Source organism: Pan troglodytes, chromosome 7 (assembly GCF_028858775.2).
Source record: "Pan troglodytes isolate AG18354 chromosome 7, NHGRI_mPanTro3-v2.0_pri, whole genome shotgun sequence".
NCBI classification, from domain to species: domain Eukaryota; kingdom Metazoa; phylum Chordata; class Mammalia; order Primates; family Hominidae; genus Pan; species Pan troglodytes.
Genome location: NC_072405.2, coordinates 140,506,140 through 140,533,393, shown reverse-complemented (window position 1 = coordinate 140,533,393; position 27,254 = coordinate 140,506,140). Strand labels below are relative to the sequence as shown.

General features: G+C 39.7%; 1 protein-coding gene across 12 annotated transcripts in view; it reads left to right on the top strand.

Moving 5' to 3' along the window:
- The window catches only part of ASAP1 (ArfGAP with SH3 domain, ankyrin repeat and PH domain 1), a 391,937-nt gene that overhangs the window by 163,026 nt on the left and 201,657 nt on the right, over positions 1 to 27,254 (top strand). Inside the window, exon 1 of one of the 12 annotated variants that reach the window (XM_063817375.1) lies at positions 20,685 to 20,770. The exons of the other annotated variants lie outside the window; for them this stretch is intronic. The gene's annotated coding sequence lies outside the window, so the exon portion shown is untranslated. Of the gene's footprint in view, positions 1 to 20,684; positions 20,771 to 27,254 lie in introns of those variants that run through there. 12 annotated transcript variants of the gene reach the window in all.

Here is a 27,254-nt window from a genome sequence, read left to right as displayed (position 1 = left end):
AAAGCAATGGAGAAAGCTATAAGTGATAGGGAAACATTGTTTATGTTGATCCACGGATCTCTAATACTAGTTTTATTGAGTTGTAGGTTTATTTATTTCTCCCAGCATCCTTTGTGAGGGGGATACATATCATTTCCAGTTTTACAGATAAGGTAATTGAGTTTATCTAGATGAAATAACCTTGTTCAGTGTCATACAGCCCCAGGTTGTCTGACCCCAAACCTCTGCTATCTTCTACCACACAACACAGCCACCAAGTATAATGTTTTTTGAGTACATATACATATGTACTCTAAACCTATTTGTTATTTGGAAAAATAGCATGTTGGTTGTTATATGTTATTTGGAAAAAGTGAATCTGTAAACATATTTACTCACCCATTTTTAGATAGATCAGTGACTGTTAGACAAATCACTGACATGGATTCTTGGTTATGGTTAAATGAAATGGTGCTATTAATGACCAAGCAGAAGAATGAACCGATAAAATTCTCATTTCCTTGTTTATTTTTAAATTTCAATAAAAACTGAAGTGTTAAATTCTAACATAGAAAATTAAATTCACTTTTGGCACTCTTCCCAGCCCCAATAACTGATTGTTCTGAATTTTAAGTAACTGGATAATTCTGACTATTTTATTACAAATTTTCACTCTCTAATAGAATCGCTGATGAGCATGTATTGCTCTCCCTCTTTTCTGTTGCCTTTTGTTGATTTGGATAATGCTACAGCTCAAAGCTGGAAGAGTCCAGTAGGATTATTAAATTATATGAATCATGCTCTAAGAAAGTTCTAGTCTGGATTCTGAAAATGCTGACATGGTTGACTGCTCTCTACTGTGGCAGACTGTGTGTCAAGGATGCCTCCCAGGAGTTGTGCTGATTTGTGAGGACTAGTTGTCAAAAGATTCCATAACCATTATCACAAGTAGACTTTATCCACAAAATGCCCAGTTTCTTGGGACATATAATCACAATTGAATATATACCACACCACTTTTAAAAACTTGTATTCTAGGCCAGAGGTCAGCTACCATTTTATCCTGCTGGATTCTCCTGAAATCCATACTCCATATGAGAAGTAAAGGTAGAAAAGGGACAGCGAGGAGTATGAGCAAGCACTGGTCTGGTAAAATCATCTTTGTTCACTTCCAGTTGGGCTACTTACTGGCCTTGTAATGTGTTTTAAAGGCCCCTTGATCCCTCTGAACCATGGTTTCCTTGTCAGCAAAATAGTCAAGAACACTACCTCTGCCTATCTCTTTTTGATGACCAAATAAAATAAGGAACATGTAAGTGCCACTTTGAGGTATTCTTAGAACAGTACAAAGTTGCTGAATGAGACACAGACTCAGGTTTCTAACCTGGCACATAGTTGATGTTTATAAAAGTTAGTTCCCATCTCCTCTTTTTAGTTGTAGGTTTTATACTGATTATTGGTTCAAGAGAGGCAAAAGGTTGTAAATAGCTCAGGGTCGCTTTAGTTATGGACGCCCCTAACTATTTTAGTGGACCAGTTTCCTGCTTAACGCTCTATGTTCTTTCCTCCCTGCCTTCACTTCTCTTTTTTCTCCTTCTCTGTCAACTACTACATTGCTGACTCTTTCTCATCTGTAGTATAGAAATTATACAATATTTTTACAATAGAGAAAGATCTAGAAATTATCTAGTCAAGTCTATTTGTTTTATAGATGAAGGAACTAAAGCTGAAAGAGGTTAGTTTCTTGTTTGAGATCACACAGCTGATAAGCACCCAGGCTGGAATTTGAACCCTGTGCTTGTTTCAAAAGCAAATTTATTTTCACTGCACTATGCTGCTTTTATGATTTGCATTCCCCCCACTCCATTTAAAAATATGCTTAACTATCTCTGCAGAAGTGGATTTCTAACACCTGCCATTAACATCCACTGTGGTTTGTGAGCCAGTCCTCACATTCCCTCGTTGCCATATTCAAGACTCCATGTGGGACAGCCATGGATCTGGCAGAGAAGCAGATTTCGGCAGAAGGTGTGGGTGACTTCAGAACCCCTAGTGCTGGGTGTATGATTCAGACCTTACATGAGAAAAGAGTAATTTCCTGTGCCTCCCCCGTGTACTTTTAGGCTATAGCAACCACAAAGTTCAGAGGAAGGTGTAGGATTCGTGTACTTCTGTTCATTTTTTTTCCCCTCTCTGTCTCATTGTGAATCAAGGGCTTGATTTTGGAGATTTTGCTTTTACCTGCCAAGCAGAGGGACTAGGATTTGTTCTGTCCCTTGGTAGACATCGCTTTCGATACCTTATTAGGGTATCACTTTCAATAACACTTTCTACTTCAGCTTCCTCATCTGTGAAATGGGTTTGAGGGTTCCTGCCTTGCTTGTCTGTAAGGATTGTTTTGAATGAACTAATGGATGAGGAAGGGCTTTGTAAACATTCCTAACACTCTCTAATTGTGAGGGCCTTTATGAAAAGACTTAAAAGTAAGAGGTAAAAGCCATGGATTTGAATTCTGGTTCTGCCACCAGAGTGGTTACTGGGTACGGTGAGTAGATGTTGGGTGGCCCAGAAACAACAGCTCCCCCTCTCTTCTGTTTCACCCATGCATATTTATATTTAGAAAGGATTTTTAATGCATATGGATGAACTATCCCAGGAATTAATTAGAGTTTTTTTCGTCCAGTGTCTCTCGACTCTTTTATCGTATGTCCCAGTCTAATATTTGCACTCTTAGCTGCAAAACTTGATGATGCATCAAGGAAAAAAAGAGAAAGGCTTATTTGCATGGAAGACTTTTGCAAAGAATGTTTTCTTATTGGCATATATTGTCTTCATGTGTTTCTAATGAAACAGAAGCCAGTGAGTCTCTGGGTAATTTCTTTGTTTCCACCCTGACGCTGTTGATGTCAGCAAAAAGTGCAGTTCGTTTTTAGATAGGGTCATATTTTCTTTTTTTTTTTCATTTAGCACAGGAGTGGTGGACTTAACCTGCCACACCCTTTTAATTTAATAAAATATGTCTAGATTATGGGATGTGACTACAGCTTTCTGTGGTTGGTCGTGTCCATCCTAAAGATCTGGACTCAAGACCTTGAAATGCTCATGTTACTACAATGAAAAGCATGTGTAACACAGCAGTAAGTGTTTACATTGCTCATTCCCTTTATGCTATCTAACATCATAGAGAGTTAAAGAACTCATGGTTTGAGGGATATTGGTACTAATTTACATAACTTTTATAAGGCCCTTTGATTTCTTTTTTCTTCTGGTTTTCAACACACTTATTAGGTCTCTTGTCATGGCACAGGGAAATAAATCTTCAGCCTCGCTGAGAACCAGACTACTTTGGATTTCTTCCTTTCATGGCTAAGAATTTATTTGCTCCCTTGAGCTCTACCCAGATGAGGTCCTCCCGAGAGGCTCCCTGCCACTCTCTACATCTCTGTGAACTCCACTGGCAGTCTGAAAACTGTCCTGCTACGTCCATGTGATGGGCCCACAAACGCCTACAGCCCTTCGTCAGCAGACACAATATGAGTGGCAAAGACATTTATGTAATCTGGGGACAAATTTTTAAGCTCTTTTGAGAAATCTTACAGAAATCATTTCCCAATTGGAGCTAATGGCTGCTTGCTGGTGGTGTTTCCTAAGGCATTTGAAAGCCATTTCTATATCTGTACTTCCTTTATTCCCACTCTTTAGACTTCTTGGTGCCCTGTTAGATTTAGACTATTATGACACTTATTTTTTGTTTCTGTCATGAGAACTCTGTCACTTTGTGCTTGTCTTTAGGAGTTTTCAATGTTTGTTTCTGCTTACATTTTTAAAGATGGGATTGTCTAAACATTTTTCATGTGGTAAAAATGGAATTCATATTTTGAATTTGTATTTTTTCTAATGAACTTTCTGGTTCTTTCCTCTCAACCTCATCTGCTTCATCTTTTGTTGTCTTAAATTCACTGGATATGAAGAACTAGTATGGCTTATAGTTATTGGTGTTTTTCTCCTGTTGCCTATAGCCGTTGTCCTCATTACCAAGTGGCTGCTACAGGAAACCATCTTTTAGGTGAATGGCCAGACTGGATGGGGCAGACTGGTTCCCCTTTCTCGCTGACGCTGTTTGGCAGCTGCTTTCTTCCCAGTCTCACTCAGGTTACCGTGGCCTGTGGTCCTCAGCTAGAGCATGTATCGTAATCAACTAGGAGATTCTGATCTGGAGAGTCTGGGATGGGGGGCCCTGGGTGCCTGCATTGAAAAGCACACACATGTGATTCTGATGTGGACGGGTGAGGGTGGGGTTACACTGTCAAAGCCGTACCTATTGTGAGTCAGCTAGGCTGCACATGGACAAGGGACCCCAGGGACTGACCTCCCTCAGCAGCAGGCAGAGTCCTTCCATCGTCTGCCATTGAGTTCACTTAGTTTTCTGTGTCTGCCAAGACCTCTCCTGGCACTGTCAGTGCACTGCTCTCCTTGTCCCTTTATTTCTGTTCCTTCATTTCTGTTGACTCACACTTTCTACCTTCTCATAGTTTAGGGTCACTCATGCTGCCATGGAGCTTTTTTGTTAGAGGAGAGAGAGAGAGAGAGAGAGAGAGAGAGAGAGAGAGAGAGTGTGTGTGTGTTTGCAGTCTTGGCTCTCAGTTCATGTTTGGCCTGCAAATCCCAATCACAAATCCATTTGGTCAGAATTCGGGCTAAGTGTTTACTCCAGATTGTCTCAGCTGTGGCTGAGGTACTGTCACAGAAGACCCTGGGATCAGCCTACAGGACACAAATGCCAGCTTTTTTGTCTGAGGATACCTGTCAGTAGCATAGACCATCACATGTCTTAGCAAGCTGGTTCTTCGTAGTCCATGATTGGCTACAGTAGAAGAAAAGCCTAAATTTTGAATTCATAGTTAAGAGTTACAGTCCTTGTTAGCACTTGTTTACAGTGTGATCTGGGGTAAATCATTTATCCTTTATAAAATGGAGACTAATGTGGCTTTTGTCACAGTAGCAGAATGTATATGGAATCACTTTGTGAACTTAGAGGAAAGGGAAGAGATTGTTACAGCTGGAGCAGCCCAGTGCCCCCCAGCCTTCTTTTTTAAACAAATGAGGAATGCAGCTCTAGGAGTTTGCTGTGCCCAGGAACATCATAATTTATTAGCAGCAATGCCAGACCTAGAGGTCAGGCCCCCAGGGTTCTTTTTGTGACATCTTTTGTCAGGGCAAAGCATCCATTCATGGAACTGGGCTGAATCTTTCTCATACTCTTCCCTTAAAGAGGCTTACCTTTTTGAAACTTGGTTCTTTCCTTGATCACTCTGTCATAGAATCTGTTCTTGGAGCCGCTGATGAAGTCCGGTCATTATCAGTACCTTTACTTCTGCAAAAAAATGTGACTAGTATTATCTTCTACTTGGTTGTAACGGTTTACGTTCTCCTCCAGTTCTGTTGTTCTTCGTGAGGAATGTAGTTTTTTACATGGCTTTTCCATTGGAGAGTTACAACAAAAAAGCAAAATAAATCTATCTTTTCTCTGATATGGCCTCCTTATTTGTTTTAAAAGCATTTTTATGTTTATTTGGATAATATTTAGAAAATATAATAGATTTAAACATACATAATTTTAAAAGCATCGAAATGCTTACGTTTCTCTAATTGTGCAAGAATCTTTATATACGTAGTTTTTTTTCTAACTGAAGTTGCATCCTGCTAGTAAAATTTGGACGAATTGCTTTATAAGTTGATAAGGCCCCTTTAAAACCCTTTTCACTTCTTAGCTCCTGTGTGTACCTCTGTTTAGAAGGTGTTTTCTCCTTCCTAGGCTAGCCAGGAGGAGAGCTTTTGTGTGCGGGCGCTGGGATGCCTCAGGGGACTGGTAATTGAGAGAGGGGTATTGACCTGGGTCATCCATCTGAAAGTACGTAAGTGCTGCTGCCCAAAGCCATTATTACTGCCTTCCAGGAATCTTTGATAAGTGAATTAGTGGCTTTCTTTAGCTCTCTTTGACCTGTGGAAAGCCCAATTACAGGCTTCTTTGTTCACCCATTTGTAACTTCTTTCTGTTAGGGCCAGGAATATAACTTCATCTGAAGACTTCTCCCAGTTGTGGGTTTCAAAGCATTTGGAAGAAGAAAAGGAGCTACCATTTGTTGAGTGCCTTCGGAGTGCTCAGAGCTTTGTATATGCTCTCATTTCATTCTTGTCTAAGATCTAGAGATGGTTAGGATTATTCATTCCTGTTTCACAGATGAAGACTCTAAAAAAGTTGGAGAAGTAGCTCAAGGTCATCCAGCTACAAAATAACACAGCTCTGAGTTGAATATGGAGCTACAGTCTCGAGTCTATGCTTATTATGTCTCACTAAATGGTTTCTGTTCCAAGTTAAGGGTAGTGGACTATGAGGAAAAGCGAAGAGAGGTTTATCCTCCATTTCCACCCACAGGTATACAGAAATAAGAACTACAGTAGGTGTAGCTAAGAGCCAATCCAATCCTGTACTGGTGGTATTCAGGAAGGCTTTATGTGGATCAAGATTCTATGCCAGAGAACACAGATTCCTTCAGTTCACTTCAGCATACATCTGCTCTGTGCCTGGTACTCTGCTAAGGAAAAGAAGTCCGTGCTTCCAAGGAAGTGAACTTCGGTTGATCACTCGGACTTGAATGAAATATTATGTCATCCAGTATTAATTCTCAAAGATACATCCTCAACAATGAATGCGATAGTGAGAAGAGAGGCAGAGGTTGCTATGTCAAGTTGATATTGTGTGGCATAAGTATGGGGTTAAGTATCCCCTTACCTGTTTTCCGTTTAGGATTTAAGGTAGATTGAGTGGTCTGGTGCAAGGGTTCAGACCATAAACCACAGCTGTTTGATTCTTCAGCCTGGTTCTTTGCCAGCTATTATCTCCTCTCTACCAAAGATCATAGTAACCTCCCCATTTCTGCACCTCCTCCAAAACAAAACTTCCCCGTAATGGTAAGTGAAAACTTGGACTTACTGAAAAATGCCAGAAGGCCAAGTTGAACCTCCATCTTTCATGCCTTATTGATATGCATGCCACTTCTTTCATCTTCATAGTATCAGTCATTTGTCATCCTCTAATAATTTCAAGGCTTGCTGTCATTTTGAGTTGGTACTTCCCCAAGGGAAAGCAGTGCAGGCAGGGAGGTATACATTAGTATGAGAAGAATGAAAAATGATTATATAAGGTATTGTGAGTCATAGACTTTTACATTCTAAAGGAATTTACTGCAAACATTACCTTTTTGGAGATGGGGAAACTGAGAATCAAGATCTCAAAGCCAGTTAGTAGCTGAGCCAAGGCTAGAACTCAGGTCTCTTTACTTTTCTCGTGGACCCCAGCTCCTCTGCCCCCCTTCATCCTATGGAGGATGCTAGGACTAATGGGATTTTGAACAAGTCTTGGGAGTAGGAAGTGATGAGCTTTTTTAATGAGAACAGGCAAGGTTTTATCTATGTGGCAGATGTTACCAGACAGGGCAGTGTTAACCCTGGCTGCCCATTGGAATCACCTGGGGAGTGTTACATGTGGGCTAATGTCTGGGTCGCACCACAGACCAGTTGAAACTACTACTTTGTTCTCCTCGAAGTGTGACCTATCTCACCAGCTCTGTCATCTTTAGGAATGACATTATAAGCCAGGTTTTCTGGAAGTGAGGTTTGTAGACAACCTCCATCAGGATGCCCAGAGATGCCCAGAGATACCCAGAGAAGCAGATACCAAGATCCTGTGAGCTCCTCCTTAATACAAGCTCCTGGGTTCAGAAGCCTGGCCGCTGTGTTTATAGCAAGTTTCCCAAGTAATTCTGATGCACAGCCAGTGTATTGGATGTGGTTTATTTTTCTTCTAGTCCACATGTCCCCCCGCAGTTCCTTGCTGATGCCTCCTGCTACTTTGCTTCCTTACCTTCCCCTTCTGCAGACCTTGAGTGGAAGCAGGCATGACCTTGCCTTGGGAGGGACCGCTGAACTTCAAGGTTTTCAATTGATTTTGATGCTTTTCTCCTTCCTCAGAAAGGAAAGAGATTTAGCATATGGGCTTTCTTCATATTAGATTTAAGATAAGAAATGATAATTACAACACTAAAACTAACCTTTAAAAAAATCTGTTGATTTGTTTGGTAAATGAGTGATAGGATTTTATCTTTCTCCATTAGATTAGCCCCTCTGTTCTTATTGGTACACTGTATTTATACATGTTTATGGGGTACATGTGAAATTTTCTTACATGCATAGCATGTGTAATTATGAGGTCAGGGTATTTAGGGTATCCATCACCTCGAGTATTTGTCATTTCTGTGTGTTGGGAAGATTTCTAGTCCTCTCTTCAAGCTATTTTGAAATACACGATATATTGTCGTTAACTGTAGTCACCCTACTCTGCCACTGAACAGTAGAGCTTATTCCCTCTAATTGTATGTTTGTACTCGTTAATCAGCCATTCTTTATTCTCTCTCTCTCCCACCTACATACTCTTCCCAGTCTCTAGTATCTGTCATTCCACTTTCTACCTCAACATTTTTAGCTCCCACATATGAGTGAGAACATAAGATATTGTTCTTTCTATGCCTGCTTTATTTCAGTTAACATAGTGACATCCAGTTCTATCCATGTCATTGCAAATGACTTGATTTTATTGTTTGTTATGGTCAAATAGTATTCCATTGTGTATATATACTACATCTTCTTTATCCATTTATCTGTTGATGGACACATAGGTTAACTGCATATCTTTGCTATTGGGAATAGTGCTGCAATAAACATGGGGGTGCAGGTATCCCTTTTATATACTGATTTCCTTTCGTTTGGAGAAATACCCAGTAGTGGGATAGTGGAATTGCTGGATTGTATGATGAATCTATATTAGTTTTTTGAGAGATCTCCATACTCTTTTTCACAGCGACTGTACTAATTTAGATTCCTACCAACGATGTGTCGAGTTACCTTTTTTCCACGTCCTCGCCAACATAGGGGTTTTGTTTGTTTGTTTGTTTTGGTGTTTTTAATGGCCATTCTAACTGGGATAAGATGATATGTCATTATGGTTTTAAATTGCATTTTCCTGAAGGTTAGTGATGTTGAATTTTTTTTTATATACCTGCTGGTCATTTTTATGTCTATTCATGTCCTTTGCCCATTTTTTGTTTTTCTTTTTTGAGACAGAGTCTTGCTCTGTCCCCTAGGCTGTAGTGCAGTGGTGTGATCACACCTCACTGCAGCCTGATCTCCCAAGCTCAAGCAATCCTCCTGTCTCAGCCTCCCCAGTATTTGGGACTGGAGCTTACCGCAGCCTTTTAGTGACAGTAAGTCTTTTTTTAAATTTATTTTTATTTTTTATTTCTTCATCATTCAACTTGAGACAGCAAGTCTTGCTTCCTCCCCTTCCATTATAAAACATGACTTTTTTTATTTCCATAAAGATTTTATACATTATAAAAATAACAAAATGGGAGGAAAGCTCAGAGTGGCACACAATCTTCATAAACAGGATACTAGAGAATAGAATGATAATCTAAATTTAGTGATTTTTGAAGCAGGGATGACTATGTGAAAATGTATAGTTTCATTGGGAACCATTTCCTAATGATACGAAATCCTGGTAATGAAAGCAAGTTTAGTTCAGTGGGTGATCAACCCGTCGTTTATAGTTTAACATTTAGTTTCATTTAAAAAACCTTGGGGCTTGTATCATACTCCTAAAAGATGCAAAAACAAAAGACCAAGAAATGGGGAGATACAGGTTGGTAGGTGTTGGAAGCTAATTTGCAAAGTTAGCTGAATAGCCCAGGCATCTGAGCGGTACATGTAGAAATGGAAGAAATGATTTTGACTTCCTACTCTCCTTTTCCTTGAGGGTGGTAAATAATCTTCTTATCAAAACTATGTAAAAGGTATGTATAATTTCTTGGTAAAGAAAAACAAATTCCTTGGAACTGTGTGGCCTACAAGCAGTGCAGTGTCTTAATAGCACATCAGAATAATTTGTTCTTGTTTTTTTTAAAAAGGGTAGAGTGAGGTTGAAGGTACATATAGGATAAACTGCCCCTTTAACTTGACACGTGCTGAAGCATCACCCTTTTCCTCTGGGTCTAGGGCACTTGTTAGTATAGCTCTTCTGGTCGAGTTCAGTTTTAGGAGCGAGCAGCCCCTCTGCTGATCGGAAGAATAAAGACTTGGGAATGAGAAGGATTTGTTGCTTGCAGGGCAAGTGAGACCAAATCAGAGCAGCCCGGCAGCAGGCTCTCCTGATCAGTGGGCCATCCTTGGGGACCAGGAGCAGCCATTCTTGTTTCAGGACGGTGTGATCCTCAGATTGCCCCCATTGTGATTTGTTTGGCCAAGTGGATTGTTCAGCACTTGTTCTGTGTGCTGGTGACTCATCTTACACTGTAGGGTGAACTACTTCTCAGGTAATACTTACAGGAAAGATTTCTGTTTCAAAAAAGGAGGATTAACTCCATTCATTAGGAAAAATTAATTTGAGCAGATGAGGGAAATGGCTTTTAAAGGTAGAGAGAAACAGTGGACTAAAATCTGTAACTCTTTTCTAAGGACTGTTTTTTCCCAGCAGCTTCTACCTGTTGGACAAAAATTACCTTCTTTAGGTACCTCTGTTTAGGATAGATTTTGTTTGTTTTTTATTAAACTCAAATATTAGAACCAAATTGCCTTCTTGCAAAGAAACATACAGGATGAAGATCTAGCCTAGTTGGTTTAGTTTTTGTGTTCTTATGCATGTTTTAGTTGAAAGACAGTTTCTATGCACATAGAGCAAAATATGAGCAAAGTGAAAAGCTTTGAATTTATAAGTTACTTGTCTCTACACTGGTTATCCAATTAACCTTTTAAATGAGGGAAGTTATTTCTTTACACTTTTACATACAGAGCTGATTCCTTGAGATCACACAGATCAGGCAGAAAGAATGTTAGAATTAGGAACCATCAGAATTACAAGGGTCTGCAGAAATATTCAAACTGCAGGTCACAATGTATATTAATGGGTAATGAAGTGAATTTAGTGTGATCTTTACCAAAAGAAAAAGTTTCATCTTATTGGAGGGGGAAACATGGGCCCATATAGGGGAGTGACTTAGCTTGGTACTTTATTGTAAATGTTTGATAACTTTTTATTTGATTTGGTTTGATTTTTTATTTTTTGAGACAAGAGTCTCGCTCTGTCACCCAGGCTGGAGTGCAGTGGCACGATCTCAGCTCACTACAGCATCTGCCTCCCAAGTTCAAGCGATTCTTGTGCCTCAGCCTCCAGAATAGCTGGGATTACAGGTGTGGGCCACCACGCCTGGCTAATTTTTCTATTTTTAGTAGAGATGAGGTTTCACCATGTTAGCCAGGCTGGTCTTGAACTCCTGACCTCAGGTGATCTAACTGCCTTCGCCTCCCAAAGTGCGGGGATAATAGGTGTGAGCCACCATGCCTGGCCTGATATTTAATTTGGAACGAATGCCTCAAAATTTTGTGATCCTGGATGCTTGGAACACACACTTAGCACATTTATCTAATGCAGGTACCAGAGACCAGATAAGACAAAAATTAAAAGTAATTCTACCCTTGCATGAATCCAGAGGCCTGTTCATATAACCAGAGACCCTGACCTTTACGTACCTTTCAACTTTCCCAGGACAGTGCCTCATCTAATAGTGACCCCTCATCTAATAGTGACCCCCTTAGGGGTGAAAGAGACAGTCACACATAGTTATCAAAACCTAGAAAACCTAGGTTTGCTACACTAAGCTGAGATGACCACTATGTCAGTATGAAACTTGGAGAGGGACTTTGGTAGGTGGCATGTATTACTGGGAGGCAGTTTAATCTGTTGGGACATAAGTTTAACATTCTTGTTTCTTTCCTGCTGTTGACCCTGTGAGCATGTGTAGACAGCCACTTGAACTGTCACTATCTGTATTCCCAGGACATCCTGCTAACAATTTTTTTGTTTGCTTCCTTCGAGCTAGAGGTACAGTCAGGTCACAGAATGGCTATTTTACTTGGAAACTGTATCACAGAAATCTGCATTGGCCTTCTCTCTCTGGGTGTGTGGGTAATTCTGCAAACCTCAGATTTTACTTTCAAATTTATCCACAGCTAAACCAGACTCTGCCTTTTTCTTAAGTCTAAAGAATGCATCCTAGACAAAAGGCCAATTTCAGTTGGCCTTAATTCTCCCACTGCAGCATTCCTTTAGTTCTATGTATTTGAAATTCAAGGCCCGTTCTGGTTTCAAGTACACTTCTTTAAAAGTCTAAAACAGAAATGTATTATTGGACTGATAATGCCTTATGGAGGCCAATAATGGTTTTATGTACAAGCCACAGTACTTTTTTTGTTAGTAGTTTAAGTGCCTTCGACTGTTCCTTCTCCACCCTCCCTCCTCCTCCTTCAGATTTCACTAATCATGTTAAGTAACTTGATATTGCTCTTGTCCTGCATAATGTAAGCTAACATTGGCAAAATTGATGGGGGAATGCTTCAAGGAAAGAATTTCGTTTAACAAACAGTGGTATAATTTTGTGGAGACTGCAAATGATTCTTAAACTGGAGTGCTATCAAGGAGCCTGAATGCCTCCCCTCTAAATGTAGTATACCATGCAACAATAGAATTTTTTAAATATTTGGAGAGAAAAGATCACCTACCATCCCACTACTCTAACCCAACTATTTTTAGTTATTATTTTTTAGTTTTTGTTGCTTGTATACATTGTTTTAACAGTTACCATCTTCAAATACATGCCATGTTGAATTTTGCATTTTTTCTTTAAAATAATACAAATATTGCTCTATAGTTACACAGTTGTGTGTGTGTGTGTGTGTGTGTGTGTGTGTGTGTGTGTGTGTGTTTTAAGACAAGATCTTACTCTGTCACCCAGGCTGGAGTATAATGGCATGATCTCAGCTCACTACAAACTTCTGCCTCCTGGGCTCAAGTGATTGTCCCACCTCAGTCTCCCAAGTAGCTGGGACTACAGGTGCACACTACCACACCTGGCTAATTTTTTAATATTTTTGTAGAGGCAAAGTCTTGCTGTGTTTGCCAGGCTGGTCTCGAACTCCTGGGCTCAAGTGATCTGCCTGCCTCAGCCTCCCTAAGTGCTGGGATTACAGGCATGAGCTACCGTGCCAGGCCTATACAGTCTTATTTTGAGGGCCACATAATAATATCATCATATAGAGATGTTCCTTAATTTACTAAATCATTTCTGTGTTACTGGATCTGCAGAGATTGTGTCTGTATTTTGGCTGAAACCATCAGATCTGTAATCGACTTTGAGTTATTAGCCACTTTTCTCCTAGTGACCAATTTCCTTGGGGTGTATGGAAGTGAGATGCTTGGACAGAGGGAATGGAGCACCACCTTTATGGAACTTGTGCTGCCATGTTGCTTTGTGTAACACCACTAGCCACAAAGAAGGGTCATGGTTTTAGGAAAGACTACTTTTTTAGCTGCTCCTACCAGTTCTGGGCTGGACACTTCCTGAGTTTCTCTCTAGAGAGAGGGCCTCACCCAACATCCCCTTGTGTAGACTACTTACGGGAAGATTTTCTCAAGGAGAAAATATATCAGTCACAACTAAGTTCCCTACTCTTGTGAAGGAAAATATTCTACCTAATGGGCAAAGGATATTCCACCCTGACCACAATGCTTTTATAAGCATAGGGTAGAGGAGTTCCTTCAACACGTAATTTATTTATTAATTACAAAGTAGATTTTTATCAAGGGAGAGGGGTTCTGCTGAGATAACAGAATGGTTAAGAGCCTAGCTGTAGAGATGACTTCCAGCCCCTCCATTTACCTGCTGTGTGACTGCAGGCAAGGTGCTTAACATTCCTTATCTGTAAAATCATCATCATATTCTTATTCCCATCTCATTGGGTTTTTGGGAGGATCTAATGTGATTCTTCATCTAAAGAGCTTACTACAGTGTTTGCACAGGCTAAGTACTCAGTAAGTCTTAGCTGTCAGTATTATATCACAACATACCATTTATTCCCCTATTCTTCAAGGTCCATGAATTGCTTGACTACTATAGCTCTTGTTACTCTCGTTTTCCTTGAACTTCATTAGATCTAGGAGCTGTCACTAGGGTTAACTGTAGGCTTGAGTTGAGCAATAGATTCTTTTTTACAAGGATTTCCCCAACTGGAGTGTATGAAAAGGGGCTGTACTAGTTTTTGTTGTTGTTGTTGTTGTTGTTTTGTTTTTTTGAGACGGAATCTCACTCTGGGCCGTACTACTTCTTTGTCCTCTTAATGACTACTTTTTTTTTGAGGGGGCGGGTGGCGGCGGTACCTGTAGGTTTAGGTTAATATTAAGCTTTCTCATTCTATCTTCTATGTCTCTTATCCTCACTTATTATCCTACTTTTTCTTTCTCTGTGCTTCATTTTAAGGATAATTTCATCAGATATATCTTCCAGTTAACTAATTCCCTCATCAGCTATTTTAATGGTTCCTTTGATACATATTTTTTATATTTTAGACGTGCTTAATGTGTATTTATATCTGTCTATCGTTCATAGTGTCTTGTTCTTTTCTCATTTTTATTCTCATTTTATTTTACTATTTAGGTCTTTATTTTTACAAATTGTGTCATGTATTCAGTAACTGTATTAAATCAAATTATTGGGGAAATTAGTTCTGTTTTTTATAACTGTTGGTTCTCTCCCATGGTAAATTGTATTCTTCAATGTTTTTATATTTTTGGAAGGTAATCTTGTTATCAGGAGGGCTTTCTCTGTGGGAAATTTATATGGCTTGATTTGAGTCATTACCTTCCAGAGTGGTTTTGCATTTGATTCTCCTGGGGTGCTTCCAGCTCCAAACTGCTTATTTAATTCATTTAAAAATATTTTTTAAAAGATCCCAAACTTTCTGAAAAATGGCAAGTACAGTACACAGAACCCTCCCCCTACAACCACTTATTTGAGATTAAGTCACTGATATGATTCCCCTCATCCCTGAATGTCTAGACCCCTGTTGTATACAATCACTTTGCAGCTTGAGAGTGGATTCCACTCAGGTGGAATCACTGACCAGTAGTTATGTAATCTCAGGTCAGACTCCTCCAGCCGCACCTTCACTCCTACCCCCAGCTTAGAGACAGACCAGCTTTCTTGCATCTCCCTGTGCTGGTGGGTGGATTTTTCTCTTCCCTAGTTCACCTTTCATTGAGATTGTAGTCCCTCAAGAGGTCCAACTTTGGGAGGGAATCTAAGTTTCAACCCCCCATCTGTGGGTCATTTTTTGCTGTCTCTACAAGAGTGTTGAAACCTAAGCTCCCTTAGGTTACCAAAACAATGGAAAAGGGCTGTGGCAAAAATCACCTCACATGCTTACTGGTTACTCACTATGGATGTTAGCCATACTTTATCCAGAACTTCTACATGCTTTATGCTGTAACGCTGGAAGTCCTTCTTTGCTTTTTTCAGGGGAGACAGTCTCACTTTTGCCCAGGCTTGAGACTTGAGTACAGTGGCGCAGTCTTGGCTCTTCAGCCTCGACCTCCCAGGCCCAGATGATATCCCCACCTCAGTCTCCTAAGTACTTGGGACCACAGGCTTGTGCTACCTCACCTGGCTACTTTTTGTTTAGCAAGACAGGGTTTCGCCATGTTGCCCAAGCCGGTCGCTGGTCTTGAACTCCTGGGCTCTAGCAGTCTGCCCACCTCAATCTTCCAAAGTGCTGGGATTACAAGTGTGAGCCGCCAAACCTGGCCTTTTTTTTTTTTTTTAAAAGACAGGGTTTCACTCTGTTACCCAGGCTGGAGTACAGTGGCACCATCATAGCTCACTGCAGCCTTGAACTCCTAGACTCAAACAAACCTCCTGCTTCAACCTCATGAGTAACTGGGACTGTAGGTGTGTACCACCACACCCTGTTACTTTTTTAAAAATTTTAGTTGAGATGAGGTCTTGCTATGTTACCCAGACTGGTCTCAAGCTCCTGGGCTCAAGCAGTCCTCCCATCTCAGCTTCCCAAAGTGCCAGGATTACAGGGGTGAGCCACCGCACCCGGCCCATCTTTGCTTCTTTATCTTGTTTTGGGGAAAGTATGATGGGACACCCTCCCAAATCCTGATTGCTTATTTAATCATTCACTTCTAGAAACATTTATGAGCATCTCCTGTTATTCTGCCTGCTCTAGGTGCTCTGGGGAACTGAAGGGAACAAGCTCCCCCATCACAGTTCCTATTTAAAGCTGCCAGCAGCCCTTTGTTGCCATGAGAAAAGGGCCACATCCTTGGTTCAGTTCACAATATTGTTTGAAAGATCTTTTTCTTTTTTACCACTTCCTTGTACACCAGTAATTTTAGTCTTCATAGCTTCTCCTCCCATACTTTGCCTGTGTTCCTCCCCCTTTCTTAAGATGTTTTTCTTTTCCTTTGATGCTTGGGGGTCATTTACTCTTCAAAGATGGTGAAATGCCACCTTCTCCAGGACATTCTCCCTGACTCACCCAAGTAGGGCTTCTGGAACCCCTTTGCATACATAGTGATCATCGTGTGTTGACATTGTGGTTTACTTGTGATGCACCAGCACTGTCACCCGGCATGCTTCTAGAAGGGAAGGATTCACCCTTTCTCATGTTCGTATTCATGGGTTGAGGATGAGGAGCAAACACATTATTTATTAGCACATAGTGAAGTGAATTGAAACAAAATGAAATATGTTGTGCGTGAATATCTGGTAACATCTCAAGAATACAGTTATAGTTCCAAAAAAAGCTTAGACATTGCTTGCTAGTATTGATCAAGAAAGGAGAGACAAAGTAGGCTTCCACAGTCAGAGATGTTGCTCGGGCCACTTTTCCTTCCAAGCACTATTGGTATCTAAGCAGGCAGAGGAAAGGGAGGATAAGTCCTGCTAGCCAAGTCAGCTGCCTGGCACGCACGACTGCCTTTGCTGACTGAGAGGACTTGGCTGGCCTGAGAGTCGTGTCCATCTGGACAGAGTGCTGGTGACCACAGGATCCTATATAGATCCCAGCAGCGTTTTCTGACAGGTCAACCACAGAAGGACCAGGTGAAATGAAACATCAGCACTTTTCTCTCTCCATTTCCAATCCTATTTAGGAGCCTCCGTTGTTTAGCTAGCATTCTTGATTTGATTTGCCTTTAGGTTAAGCCCATCTCTGATGTTCTGAAATTTCATTCTCTTCTCCTTATCTGGAGGTAGCACTCAAGAAAGACGTGTGTTGTGTCTCTCTGTTGACCTCCACACCATGTCCTGTCCATCATATTTAGGAATCCTCTGCCTTTTCCAGTTGTGGTTTTTTCCTTCTCACTAGTTTTAACAGGGGCTAGAACCTAAGTTGTCAGTGTGTGCACCACAGAGGTCTGTAGCAAGAAGAATGTGTGTGAGTCATTGGCCTGTCATTATTGCCTATGTTACTTTAGACACACTGAACTGCTCTGAACCTCGGTTTCCTCATCTGTGAAATATGCCCACTTTTCAAGGCAAATTTGTTGTAAAACAGATGTAAAGTGTCCCTCTGTGCGTAGTTGGTAGAAGGCGCTGGTAGTTGTTATTGTGGAATGCATATAGCATGGTGAATAAGCCCTAGGATGTGGAGCAAGACATTGCTGAGCTTGATTCCCTGATCTTGCTACTTAATAGCTCTGTGGCCTGCAGAGGTTAATAATACTCACTTCATAGGGTTTTTAGGCTTAAATAAAATAACAGAGAGAACCATTTCAGTTAGGCTCCCTAAGTGAGCAAAGGCTCATTTAAACTTACTCAAAAGTGGTGGTTGGTGGGGGATTAATTCCAGCCACCTCCTGGTGTCTCTCAAGGATGTCTTCTTTTTTGTATTTATGTTTTGTTCTCTTCACACTCATGCTGTACCCAGACTTGCCTTTGCTTGTTGTATCTTTTTTCTACACCTAGTTGTAGTTTGTGTTCCTTCAGTAAAATTTGTGCATGGCCCATCATGGTCTCTTCTCTGTCAAATTCTCTTTTCTAGTTCAAATTCCTGAGAGGGTGGGATCTGACTGGCCCAGCTCATCTTTTTTTCCTCCAGCCACATCTTGGGTTGCTGGGAAGCCTTTGGGTCATGCTCCCTTCCCTGGTTCAGTTAGCTATAGCTAGGAGAAAAGTGTGGCCCTTTGGTACAGAACCTGGCCACCTGATCTCTGAATTTGGGCATTTTGAAGGTAAGTTTTGTGATCAACACACATAATCAGACACTATATCCCAAGTCAAAGGGAGCTATTCATATTAGTAAATTCATATTCGTATTAGTAAAAATCAGGTATTTCTGGGGATGGATCTTTTTCTGTTTCCATGTTGTACAAAAGCAGAAATATTCTCAACGCAAGGGGTTAAGGGTAACTTTTGATTTGAGGAGTGATTTCTCTCTTGGTCCAGGGCAGATCTTTGGTTGGAATGTTGCAGACCCTGGTGCAATGAGTCAAAACTTCCACTGGTTTGCATTTTTCATTAGCGCGTCATTCAAGGAAATCCTGTCTTTAGGGTCATGGAACAGGCTTTTGTGTTTATGCTTCTGCTGAAGTAAAAAATGTGAAGCATTTAATAATGCATCTGAAAATAAACTTGTATTTGAGGTCTGCTCTCTTAGAGCTTTTGGGGGGAATTTTCAATGGAGCCTATTTTATAAATATTTTCAAAATTCTGTTACACCCTTTATCCCAACATGGATCATGGAAAGTAAGGGGTTCTTTTAGTCTAAATATTAGTTAAAGACATTTGAGGAGCTAGGAATTCCAGTTGACATTCAAAGGCTACTTTCTTCATACTTGATAATTATTTTCTACCTCAAGCATTCACTTGAGGAGAGAGTAGTGAATAAACCTTCTGTCTAACCTATCTGAAATTCCACAGGTACCCTCTCTCTCTCTCTCTTTTTTTTTTTTTTTTTTTTGAGACGGTGTCTCACTGTTGCCCAGGCTGGAGTGCAGTGGCACAATCTCGGCTCACTGCAACCTCCATCCCCCGAGTTCAAGCTATTGTCCTGCCTCAGCCTCCCAAGTAGCTGGGATTACAGGCTCCTGCCACCGTGCCCAGCTAATTTTTGTATTTTTAGTAGAGACAGGGTTTCATGATCTTGGCCAGGCTGGTCTTGAACTCCTGACCTCGTGATCCACCCACTTTGGCCTCCCAAAGTGCTGGGATTACAGGTGTGAGCCACCGCGCCCAGCCGGTACTCCCTTTTTTAATAGCACTGGAAACATGAAGACAATGTATAAAATACATTTTTTTCCTCATATGCTGGTTGTTAGCAAGTGAAAAAAGTATTCATAGTTTGTATTCTCCATATATTTATAGTTTATATTGTCTAGCAGTTAACTTTTAAGCTTTATACCTGTTTACCATATTCCTTTTGTTCATTCTGTTTATTATATATATATGATATGTAGGAATTGGGAAGTAGCTTGGGGAGAGGTTCAACTGTCAGTAGTCATAGAAGTAAGAACAAAAACTAACATAGGGAGGGAGGGAGATCCCTTGACTATAATCCTAACTCCTTCAGAATCTCTCCACCCCAGGTCCCTTGCCCCCCTCCACACAGGCTTCCATGTAGGCGCTCACACTATTTGCATGAACTCTCAAGATTGTATTATGTATCAGAGTTCTTACTCTCTGTTGACTATATGATTGCCTTAGGGTACTTCCACCTGAGGAGTTATCAGCCTCTAATTTAGATGGGCCAGAGTGTGTGTTAGGTATCTCTTGTATGAGATCTTCCTGGTCATCTTTACTCACAATCAAAGATGCCCTGGGTTTCCCTAAGCCTACCCCAAGCCACTTGCTAACGTATCACCCCATTCCCGTATTTTCCGAGCCTCCCACCACCCTACATCTCCCTTCTAGTCCTTTTCAAACCTACCCCCTGGAAGTAGAGTTGGAATTTATTGGGTGGTTAAGTCATCACATTAGGTGCAAGTAGCATATAGGCAGAAATGCCCTTGAAAGTTGCTTAGGAAGATTCCATGATGGAGGCTTACATATCTGGGTGCTTTTCCCTCCAGAACATTATTTATTCATTTGAGCACCAAAGTAACCGGCTTGTGTTTAGGGGCTATGATGTCATGTGTACACATACATGGCCATACACACATATATTTAAACTGGAATCACTTTCAGAGTAGTGGGATCCTTGGAATATGAGACAGCATGCAGGAGCTGAGGGGCCAGCAGATTCCTTAATCATCTTTCACAGTCTCCCTGGCATGGCTTCCTCACAGTGGGGTCTGTGACTAGTAATTGCCCTCTCCCCACAGACCTTTTTTGAGAATATATAATTGAATAAATGTGGACTGCATCTCTGCATAAAGTTGATTGAGGAACGAAAGACCCTGGGAGACTTTGAAATTTCCTGGAAATACAGTGTTTTATCTTGAGGGGGGAAAAGCAAATTTGGTTTTATGCACCACAATATAGTTTATGTCTGTTTTAATATAAAACTTCTTTCTCCCAAAAATCTTCAGTGCCTGTGTTCATCCCGTGGCTGGATGTGCCCTGGTATTCCTTTGTTTATACTGTAGTGTACTGGCTGGAGAGCACAAGTGGTTCGGCACATAGAGACAGACCCTGGGGATCCCTTCAGAGGCCAAATTGATCCATGCTTTTGAGGCTCATCCACCAAGTATCTGAGCTGAGGGACTTACTTGCTACCTTGGGCCAGTGCTCCCCACAGTCTGAAATTCCAGTTACATCATAAAAGAGGGAGAAGCCACAGGAGTGGGAGCCACACCCAGATTTAGTCCTGGTGCTAACCCGTCCAAGTTATGTGAACTTAGGCAAGTCATTGAACCTCTCAGGATTTCAGGTTTTGCTTTTTTATTATTTTTAACATGGCAATTAGAATATGCTACCTCTAAGGTCTTACCAGCTCTGTTAGTAAGATGGGATGAGCTTTTGGCTGTTAAGAGAAAAGTGGCTAAAACATTGTTAGCATGGAGGCTGAACTGCAGTGAGTATAAGAGAAGAGAATGGCACAGAGCTCATTTATGGTCTAGTAGCCCAACAATCAGAGTGCACAGTGATTTGATTGGAAGAGACTGTGATGGTATAGAATACACCCCTGTTGTGAATACTCTCTCAGGTTTTACTCAGATCTCTTAGTTCATTATTATACACCTTACATTGTAAAGATCTTATACTGTCACAGAAATAACAAGAAACATTGGGAATAACTACTGAATGGAAAGAAAAACATAGATTCTTAATGGGTTTTTTCCCATAACTGGACAATGTATAAATGAACAACATTGTCCTTTTTTGTTCTTTTCAAAAAGAAAAGGAAGTTAACATATTCTTTATCCATTTTCCCTAAAGTTTTTGGAAGAGAGAAGAGTCACTTGGCAAGGAATTTTAAAATAATTTTCGGTGCTGCCCATGACTGATAGATAAATGCACTTAATTTGAAAGCCTTAGTATTTCTTTATCCTCATGAGAATTATCCAAAAAGGTACAGTTTGCTTGTCTTAGAACTCTTGGCCTGTATGTGTGAAGTTCATTGAATTAAGATCTAACCTTTTATACTTTCTTTCTCAAGCGAAGACATTGTAGAATTGCACACACTGTCGCCCCTTCCTGTCCATTATAAGCAACTAAAATGTTTGGAAGTCATGTGAGGCAGTGGGGCATAGCTAATTAGTCAGCTAGCATGACAAGATAATGATGGTTCATTAGGTTGGGTTTTAAAGAACAGCATTTCTAATTTATGCCAATTTTACTTGAAATTTTTGTACAGTCATAACCAGCCCACAAAGGGCACTTGTTGGATCAGAGCCCTGCTTTTTTTGTTGTTTTGTTTTGTCCATCTACAAACTTCAAAGTCAGCAGGAGAGACCTTGCATCCAGGGTGATTTCAGTGTAGTCTCACAAAAGAGGCCTGGCAAGGGTTTAAAGTGAATTTTAAGCATTTTAGCATCCACTTTGAGGTTTTCTTTTCATAGAAGGAACTCGTGAGAAGTAACTTGTTATTAGTTAAAATAAAAGGGGACAGATTTAAAAGGAGTAGAAAATAGAAGATTGTTTAAAGCTTGTTGGGAGCAAATAAAGATTTTGGGGAAAATCCCAAGGGAAATTCTCTGATAGTTAGAAATCCCAAAGCACAGAGGAAGAAAATTCAGCCCATCTTAGTGAGTGAGTCATCACTTTATTTTCTGAAATAGAGGCAGATTGTTATTTCTCAAATCAGCTCAGGTCATGAATTTTGTGAACCGTACTCTGTGGGGAGATTTTTTTTTTCTTTAAAGAGTTCTCTTCTTACCCCCAGCCATCAAAAAATTAAAATACCATAAGCAAGCAAATGGACACATGCTCTTCTGGAATTTATTTTTGGAATCGATGGGGCAAATAGGGAAAAGGCCTTCCTACCACTTGCCCCAAAATTGGGGATGAGAGGAGTAGGGAAGGCATAAGAAACATGGGAATCGAAACAAGGACATTTCCAGTTTTGCAGGGAAGAAATCAGCAAATCAGTCAACCACCACATATGTTATCTATTTACTGTAAGAACCCAAAACTATTCCATTTGGAGTTTAAGAGATGTGTGAGAGACAGTCATAATTTCATGGAGATACAGTCTCAGAACTGATAAGTACTATTTGTTAGGCACCTACTATGTACCAAGCACTTGCTCCATCTTTGAACCTCCCATTCACCCTGTAAAATAGTGGGATGAAGATCCTCAATCCCAAAGGGAGTAGGAGACATACCCAACTCACAGAGCCCTTCCGAGGTAGAGCCTGAATGCAGACCAAGTTATCTGGGCTCTCGTCTCTTTTGTTTCCACTACACTTACACGAAACAACTGGAAAGTAATGAAGGATACACTCAGTGTTTTAAAACATCCGTGGGACTTAAGGGTGGAGGAAGTCAAGTGAATTATCAGGGTGGTCTGTGACAGCTTCACAGCTAGAGTGTACATTTAACTTCTTCAAAAGAGGGCAAAGGTGAAGGTGGCTGTGTTAAATATGCCAGGGCAATGGGTGTAAACAGGGACTGTCCTTGACAAACCATCCTGGGTCACGTGCAGAATTCTTGGAGGAGGTAGACTGCAGGGGATGGGCTGGTTGACGACTGACTTTTCTCCTCAAGCATCTAAACGTGCCCTAACATCTTCCATTATGGAGCTGGGGCCAGGTGTCAGCAAACTGGTTCAGTGGCAGCTGGAGAACCTAAAAAGGCATTGTGGGCCTCTGTAGGCCCATTGACTGTTGTTGCTGGAAAAAGGTGAGTTCAGATCAACCAAGGCCTTCTATAGGAAAAGCTGATCTTTTAAATTTTTATTTTAAATATCCCAAGTTTTGAAATGTTTGTACACTAATACACAAATTTACAAAAGATATTATACAGGCCATGTAAAACACCCATGGCAGGTTGAATTTGGATTTGGGGCCCCACATTTGCAATCTCTTTTTTAACAGATTTGCTAGAATATTGTGGTTCAAGTGCATATAACTAACATGTTACATGGAGAACTAGTTCTGAGATTAGTAGGCACTTCTAAAAAATAATAGGGGGGGAGTGCTCTTGAGTCCAAATAAGTTTAGAAAATATTGTGTTAAAGAAACATTTTTTAAAAAACAGAAATGTAATGAATTTTAGTATATTAATGCTTTTTGAATTTTCGAAAGGAGATACAGCTTGGAGTATTTCCCAAATTTACCGACTATAGATCCCTTTTTTTCGCAACAGCATTATTTGGGCTAGTTGGGCACAGATTTTGAGAAATACTGATCTCAATGAATATTACTCAAATTTAAGTATTTTCTAAATATGTCAAAATTTCTAAATCCTGTTTTTTTAACCAGACCTATAAAACAGAAGCTTATGAAGTGAAATATTCTTTATGAAGTACTGTGCCTAATACCAGATCCTCCAGAGTAGTGCTTTGTGAAACATTAGCCAAACTGTGTAAATAAATGTAGTTGGATTGTGACTGGTTTTGAACTACTTGTTTGTTCTTAGTGGACCTTGTCATTGGATATTGGGGGAACTGCTTGCTCATTTTTGAGAAGTAGAGTAATTTGGTGAATCTCTGGGTTGTGTAGATAGTAAAATGTTGCTTGACATTCTATTAAGTAGTACCATAATGACTGGATTGTATTTTTAAAGAAAGAAAAGATTTACTTGGGGGTGTATATTATAGTTACTGCTCTGGGCCCACACAGGCTCCAAAGACGTACCCTCTAAATATGTGACTTTACTGTATTATCAGCGTGGACATTTGGAAAACAGTTACATTAGTTTTTATAAAATTATGGGTTATAAGAAGGTACATTGATATAGTGTGGGAAATTTTAAAAAAGGGAAGAAATGTTGCTTCTTTACCACCTTTAGTACTCCAGCTCCATTTTTTAAATGTTGGGATTGGAAATGGAAACACACTTCTTAAATCATCGATATCCCTTTAATTTTACTCCCAGCGGTATATTAAATAAAACTTTCAAAGGAAATTTGTCCCCTCCCTTTATAGTATAACTCAATCCACAAAATGTAATTTAATAAAAGCTTATATATATATAAGGATATATATATATAAGAATGTGTATATTCAGGAAGAAGATTTTGAATTTTCTTTATCCTTCCTGACTTCAAGCTATATTTTTCTTTAAATATGTATTCTAAGTGAATACATTTTTGCCCTGGAAATTTTATCTCCAAGGCAAAAATACTAGAGGGAAGCATTCGTGTTTTAAAATATTTTGTATCTAGCCACCTAATAAGTGGGATTGAGGTAACCTATCACAGTCCCCAAGGTCAAGATTATCTCTGTATTTCTCAACTCTTGAATATTGTGCCAAATGAATGAATTCAGAGTGGTGATGGAAGTTCCCCCACTGCCCCCCACCCCCCAGATCCTCTGCAGATGTATTCCCCATTCAAGTAATCTTGGTATACCAGAAGTCTGAATGTATGAGCTAGGGACAGGGGAGACTGACCATTTGCTTTACAAAAATACTCATTCTCCTAAAACAAAAAACCTGAGGAAAACATCTCTGAAGTGTTAGTGTGCATCTTCAAGGAAAAAGGTTTAATTTATAGAAAACTTCATCAACTCTTGTGAACAGGAAGATTTATGTTTACGGAAACAATACCTAGTGGAACATAATGTTCATTAGTGCTTCAGGGCAAAGGTTGGTACCTCATCCCTGTCTTCCTCAAGTTAATATTGAATCGTTAGGTCCCTGGGTCTGTGAACATTCTCTCACTCTCTTCCTAATAAGACATTCTGTCTAAATTGGCCGTCCTGAGGGAGCTTTGTTTGAAAGGGGGCATGTTAAGAACCAGCTGTTCTGTGTGTGTGGGAGGGGTGGGTGTTGGGAGCAGGGGTCCATATTAGCCATTGGACCCTTTTAAGATACCTTCACTTTGAGTTAACCATATCCTAAATTGCACTCACATGTAATTTGCAAGAGGATTAGTTAGATTTTTGTGACATTTCTGGTATGTGACCATCTTTTTAGAAGTCAAAAACTTAAGACTTTTTGTCAGTGTTGCGACTTAGGGACATAAATTATTAGTATCTGAAAAAATACTATTAGTGTTTGCTGATAATTCATAATCGTATTTTTAAACACACACAACTTAAAATTATTTTCATAAAAGCAACTTTTTGTTATTTGACATTCATCCTGAAAATTAGGCTTTTATAATCAGTACCATTAATGAAAGTGGAAAAACTGACCATTAAGCTAATTTTTGACAGGAGTGAATAGGAGACAGATGATCTATCAGAGTGATACAATGCTATGCAACTGCTGAAGTAGCCATGCACATGCAGGAAAAAAAATATGCAAAGGTTATTTGCAGTTTAATATTAAGTGAAAAAAGCAGAATACAGGTTGCACATAAAACATTTATTAGGTACATAGAGAAAATGTACATGAACAAAGTTAGGAAGCCAACAAAAAAGAAAATAGCGTTTTAGAGTGGTAGAGTTCTGGCTAAAGTTTAAGCTTTTTGTCTTTAGTTTGCTGGGTATTGTGTTCAAAACAAAAAGGAACTTGTCTTGGAGTTTTTCTTTTTGCCAGTACCAGGTGTCCTAAGTGCCTTGTGATAAGTAGGAAACAGACTTAGGGGTGAAATATATATATTTTTATTTGCTTTTAGCAATATAAATATCTTTAAGATTATGGGAGATCTGTGAACAGAATAATTTTTTAAAAACTGAATTTTGATTTGGGAGATGACTTTCGAGACATTTATTACTTATGTGGAAAGTCACTTAGTCTCTCGAGAGAGCCTTAATTTTCCCAGAAAGGGAAGATGGGGGTAATATTTTGGCAGTTGGGGAAATCAGAAGCACAGTGGTAAAAATGGCAAGATATAAGGTATTATTTTGTTTTTGAATAATGGTAATGTCATTTGATGCCATCCTGTGTTCTGAGTTTAAAGTTGTTAGATTGGTTGTTGCTACTTAAGAAAAACTCATTCAGAGAGTTAGGAAGGAAAAACCAATAGCTTGAAAACCTGTGTACCATTTTAAGAGTTACTTGATGTTTGGTAACTTCTCTTTACAAATTGAAGCCTTAGATAAAAGTACTGATAAATTTTCTGCTAAAAAGTCCTTGATTTAGCACTGTTTACATAAGGGTCATAATTTACAGACTATTTGCTGAAAGGGGACCTTTTGAGTTGAATTTTATTATTTTTATTTTGTTTAATGTCTGGTGCTTTTTATCTTCTAATCTTTTAATGTATTTGTTTGCAATTTTGGGGTAAAACTTTTTTATCAGTACTTTTTCTTTGAAGTTTTAACTATAAATTTGCCTTTTTAATGAATGTGTGAAGTTATACTGTGGTTCATGCCGCAGCTATCATTTATGCAAGTCTTACTTTGAATTAGTACCATAACAGACCACTGTATGATTACTTCTCACCGTTTGAGTTGCCCTTCTTGTTTTATACTAGTCACATTCTTGTTTTAAGTGCCGTGAATTTTAACAATGCACTTTTTACAATGCTATTTCCTAAATGTATTTATTAAATAAAAGCATCTAAAATATATTTAAAAAGAAAAACCCACTGGAATCCTTGGCAGTGGCCTTTAAACATTAGGCAGTGTTGTTGCTGTCTCTTTGTACAGACCATAGATAGCTCCTGCGCTGCATTTTTGTCACATTTTACTCCACCTTTCCTGTAATGCTTATAAGCATGGATGGCAGTCAGTAAATACATGTTGAATTATTCTGTATGTATAGGACCAAGACGTTTTATTGTCATAGGTTTTTTTTGGAGATGAAGTTTCACTCTTGTTGCCCAAACTGG